A 6,000-nucleotide genomic window follows, 5' to 3' on the forward strand; every position below is an offset into this window, starting at 1 on the left:
CTACTCTCCTTTTTCACCGACTCTTCTTCTTTGAAAAAAAAATTCTTGAAACCTTCGTTTTAAAGGTATTTTTATTCCCATTTACTTCCGTTACCGTACAAAACTAAAAAATCCCTCCTGTTTTGTATTATAGATATTCTATACAATAACTCTAGATAAATTATGTACAAACCTATAAATTTAATTGCAAATTACTATGTTTTTAACATACGCAATAACAAAAAACTTCGAAAGGAAAAACAAACAAACAAAAAATCAGTTCAAAAAGAAATAAGAAAAAAAAATAATTTTCCTCAAAAACATCGAGGACTCACGAAAATAGTTCAAATCATATAAAAATAAATATAAAAACATCAATCAATGGAATAAGAAAAACACCTTCAGAATAATGGAGAAAATCATATCACTTCAAAAATTAGATACAATAAGAGATTCAAACCTGTATTCACAAACCTTTGAAGAAATTATAAGTTGCCTGCAAATTTTTTTTTGACGGCTACTTTTTGAGTACACTAATTTATAATTGGGATAGTGCGATTGGTAATTACTAACTATTAGTGTTGTTTCTGTTTTCTTGTCAATTGTCACTTTTTATGGTGGCCACTTCTATTTTTAATATAACTTGCCTTTTTTTTACTTAAAAAAAAAGAATAAAAAAATATGTATTTCAAAACACAACTCTCTTATTTGATTGTGGTCCACATCATTTAACTTTTTTTTTTAATATTTACCGACTGCACTTGCATTCTGGGGCAAGATGAATAAGTTGTAATCATGACACTCGGATGTGCCGGCAAGTGTCACTATTTTCTTAAGAGGATCTGAACTGGTAAAAGTCAACTTTGTTTTCTCTAAATTTTTCAAATTGATAATTCATATTGTTGCTTTTTCATATATTATAATCATATACGGGTTTTTAAGAAACTTGAGCTTTATTTGTTTCCTTTTAGGTTGAACATATTTCATTGGCGCAACAAATTGAACAAGAAATGTACACATTTCACTAGTTCATAGTAACCTTAGGAGAGGAACAAGCAAATAAAATCATGTCAAAGTCGATATTTTAAATTTCTTGATTGGAAACAATAATTTTATATAGTACTATCTAGAAATGTCTTTCTAGTCCAAGTTCCGTATTTTCCATGGAATAACAGTTTTAACCAGTTTTAGTTTTATTCTAAAATAAGAATTGAAGATACTGAGCCTTCTGCATTCATTCTAAGTATTTGAGTTTATTCCTTATAGTTGATTCCTAACAGAATTTCAGAAGATTGTTAATTTACTCCTTAAGTTAGATTTCTTTTTGTTTCTTTAGATGTAATACTTATTTACTTCACTAACCTGAAACACAAAGTCTGATATTTTATCCTCTTCAAAGAGATTATAATCTCTGGTAAGTTGTTGTTGTTGTTTCAAAAACATTCATTCCATAAAAATATACGTTTTACTCCTCTCAAGAATTTTTCTTTCTCTTTTTTTTTTGTTTTTGTTTTTATTTTGTGTTTGTACAATTTAAAGGGACTTGTATGACTAAATTAGACAGTACACGCAGGTGAAGTTACCCAAACCAGAAAAGGAAGGCCAAGTTTTTGTTTTTGTTGATGCCTCTGGTTCCACATTGAAAACTGGCTTTGGTGTTGCTATTGTGGATCACAATGGCCAAGAGAGACGCTTTTCTTACGGATGTTCTGGTAACGTGTATGCTAATTCACAACAAATGAAAGCCTTTGTTATCCGTATATTTTTAGAGAACGTAGATATAAACGAGTTTCCAGATTTTGAAATATGCGGTGACAACAGTGAGGTTATGAGTTTGATTAATGGTGGGATGCAAAGCAAAGCTGATGAGAAGAGCCTCAACATTGAGAAGAAGAAAAGCGTCACTGATGAGGTCTTAAATTTACTGGTTGTAGATTTTTGGAGTTGGAAACTAGGCACTGTGATTCCAGTCCTGATTGTTTGACAGTGTTTCGAGATATTGCGCGTGAGCAAAACTATATATATCCCGGGCAGATTGTCCCATATGGGGCATGAGTTTGAATTAGGCGAAAGTGTCAGTTCTGAAACTTGTGATGATTGGACGGTTAATTTTATTAGTGCCAAGTATAAAATTGAAGATGTCGGATTTCTTAAAGGTCCTTCCCGAAGAATGATCTCTGGCCAAAGAAGGAAGTACAACGTGAAAGATGTATGTTCATCATGCAAGGAGCCCGGGGATAAACAACGACTGCACTAAAAACATCTACAACACATGTTTCTGAATTTCTACACGGTTATATTGGAACATGGAACATGGTCTTGAGAATAATTGAAAAGGTTTGTGTTAGAACTTAAAGTCATATTTGTTGGCACAATGGAAAATAGATAATATATTGAGCAATTATTTTAACTTCAAGTTTATTTAGTTGTTGTTTCTTGGTTACAACTTTTACAACCAACCTATTTATAGGTGATTACATTAGAAGTACAAGTACTTGACATTAACACTTACTACGTCATTTTATGATATAAAAACGTTATATATACATGAGTTTTGTAACTCTTGTAGAAGATAATTCTAGACTATATATAACTCTAGGTAACTTATATATGAACCTCTAAATTTAATTTCAAATTTCTATGTTTCTTATAAACAACAACAAAAAGCTTTTATAGGAAAAAAAAAACAACCAAAAAATCTTAGAAATTTAACTGTAACATAGAAGAAATCAACTGGAAAAAAAATCATTTTCAAAAGAAATCCATTTTTTTTAATGAAACACCTTCTTAGTAATAAAAAAAACAAAAAACAATTCACTTAAAAGCTAGATACAGTAAGAGATTTAGAACTAGATTTAGAAACCTTTAATGTAATTAACCACTAACTCGAAGCTTCAACGACTTCGAATAAACTAGTCAAAGAAAATAATATAACTAGAAGAAAAATTAAAAAATGATAAAAAATTATTCTCTGAATATAAAAATGATGATGATGTGTTGCAAGAAAAAAAAAGAAATGTTCACTTCAATTTCATTTACGTACTTATACAGAAAAGGAAACTAAAACATGAGTCTGATATTTTCTCCTCTTCATAAAGATTGATCTCTGGAATTTTATTTACACATAAAATTTGTTTTTCGTTTCCATTTTGTGTTTGTACTTGCACTCAGAGACTCACGATTTTCTATGAATGGACTTGTTAGGACATGAAAGGCTATATTTGTCGAAAAAGAATCCAATTAAGCTTTAGAGAATGACACGCCCATGCCCATGGAAAAAAATGGTAATCATACAATCTACTATCTTGGATGAAAAATATATGTATATGTGCTAAATAAAGTGTTTTATCTTTTGTATATATCCGATACTATTTTTGGTTGTTTCAGTTTTTGAGTAATTTCACCATTCAATATATGAGTGACTTCACCATTTTAAAAAATATACAAACAAAAAGAATTTATCCCCTCATATATAAATTCCAAAATTTCCATGGATTAAAACTGAATTTGATTTTTTTCTTCTTTTTTAAGAAAAAAAAAAGGCAAATAAGCTACCTCAGACTAGCTCTCATGAGCGCTCATCTCAAAAATTAGGGAAGGAAAACTTCGTGGCATAAACTAATGTTCCAAAGTTATCTTTACAAAGAGGGAACAAACTTTTGGAATCTAAAGATGGTTCGCGAGTAAGCATCGATTGTTATTATTTTAATTTTATCTTTTGAGTTTTTGTCGTATCAAGGGAAAGACGCAAGAAATTGTTCCCTCTTGGATGAATTGCAGCTCAAAAGGAATATCTCTGTTTGTACATATATAATTTAGATGCAATATTAATATTATTTGATTGTGCAATAGTCTTGTTTCCTTATCTAGTTGAGCTTTCTTTTAATTGTGATATTCTTATGGTTGTTTTTATGCCAGCACATCCACATGTCAACTTGATATCTTTCGCGCGCCCCCTTAAGGGAAAGTAAATATGCGCCAATAAAATTTAGCTTGGCTCTCAATAGTGTCAAACGTATAGTAGAAAGAGAATTTGTATGCATGACTGTAATATGATGTTGAGAAGATTTCCACACCCCTCACCCCCGAAAAAGAGGAATTCCTCATGCCGTAGATTTATTTAACTAATTATTAGAAATTTAGTATCATAAGCAGTTAGAAGGTTAATATAGTTCCTGATATAAAGATAGTGAAGGATAGCCACTAATTCCTCATTTTTCTAACTATTTTGGAAGACAATTCTATTACAGAAAACGACTATGCTGGTTTCCTTAAACAATATATTGAATCTAGAGGTTAACAAAAAAAAAGCAGTTACTCTGAAATTGATATAAGTATCTGGTTCAGTTCCAAGGTCTACACTAATGTTAAATTCTTTGTTGCTTTTGCATATCTTCCCATCAAAAACTGAAGAGTTGGACTTGAGTCACTTTGGAAGATTATATTATGTGCATTCTATGAATTTAGTTGCTCGTTGGAAGGATGCGTCACCTCTTTGTTTTTGTAGTTTCTATTTTGTGGTATTATCTGCATGAGATTCACATTGCTTCAACAGTTCCACCTGCATAATCGATCAAAGTTCGACCAATTCCTAAAGTGTTTAAAGGGAAATTTATATGTAATGCAATTGATATGCTCATACTCATGCAGGTTATTTTGTTTTCTTGTTCACTTTGCATAAATTTTAATACGTGATCTTTCATTGGGTTGTAATACAAAGTTTGCATCTCAATATGTAGACTGGGTTGTTTTTATATACATTAGGTCAGTTATGAATATTACTATTGTTCATGTTGTATTTTCATTATTTAGTTTGTTTTTTTTTTGGAAAACATTTTCACATCTAACTTTCCATATGTTCCAGATGAATATGTTATAGAATTTTATTCACAATATTGAAGTTTTGAAGTAAAGTTAACTTTGGCATTTTTAACCCAACAATGGAATGAGCTATGTTACCTATGTAGAACTGGGCGAGTTAACCCTTACTGTTTTTGACCTTGACCTAAGATTATCGTGGGTATTGTTGCGCTGCATTTTGAGAGATATGCTGACTTATGTAAAGAAAAATTAATCTATTTTCTTAAATGTTCTGCGAACAAAAAATATAATGAATGTAGATTGATTTTTTTTCCAAATTTCTTTATTTTCTTAAATGTTGTGCGGAAAAATATACAATAAACATAGATTGGTTTTTATTTTATTTTTCTATGTTATGGTGCAAATTTTTTATGTTATGGTACAGTGGTCCTTAGACTACTCATTTAGGATTTTTAAACTGTTACAAAGGTTCAAATGTTGACCTCAGCGGTGGGATGGAACATGAGAACCATCAGATTCTCAGACATAGATTGATTGAAAAAATTCCGAAAAAATATCTGAGATATTTTATTTAATAGGAAGGAAATCCATTAATAGAAATGACTTTTACAAGTTGTTCAGATCCATTTGAATGGCATTGCTCGAACATAGTGGCAGATTTAGATCCCATTCTTGACCGATTGGTGAAGTCCTAGCATATTTGCTGATCACATCAGCTACATTATTTGTGTCTCTATAAGAGTAAACACAAGACCAAAAACTAAACTGTTTAAGCAAAACTAATGCATCTGAAATAAAATTTAATTTTGTCCATTTGACTGCTGAGAAATTCCCATTCGCAACATTGATGACACTTGAACATTCTCCTTCAAAAATTACTCTTGTTAGCCTTTTCTCCTTAGCCCAAGTGACTGCCTCAAGAAACGCTTCCGCTTCAGCTTTTCTGGATCTGTAGTTAACTTTCTGCACCCTTTGGATCTAGTGCAAGCACCTGCATTGTTCCGAGCTATTAGTCATATGCCAGATGGAGATGATTTGTTAATAAATGAGGCATCAAAATTTATTTTCAGAATTAACTGAACATGGGGTTTCCAAAAGTGGTTGACGTTTGTTTGAAATGTCATACAACGATCAACATTTGTTGTTTGCTGTATATGGTGCCAGTCATTGACATGGCTATAAATCTGACTAGCCACTCCA

The sequence above is a fragment of the Papaver somniferum genome, chromosome 8 (assembly GCF_003573695.1).
Source record: "Papaver somniferum cultivar HN1 chromosome 8, ASM357369v1, whole genome shotgun sequence".
In the NCBI taxonomy this organism is placed as follows: Eukaryota; Viridiplantae; Streptophyta; class Magnoliopsida; order Ranunculales; family Papaveraceae; genus Papaver; species Papaver somniferum.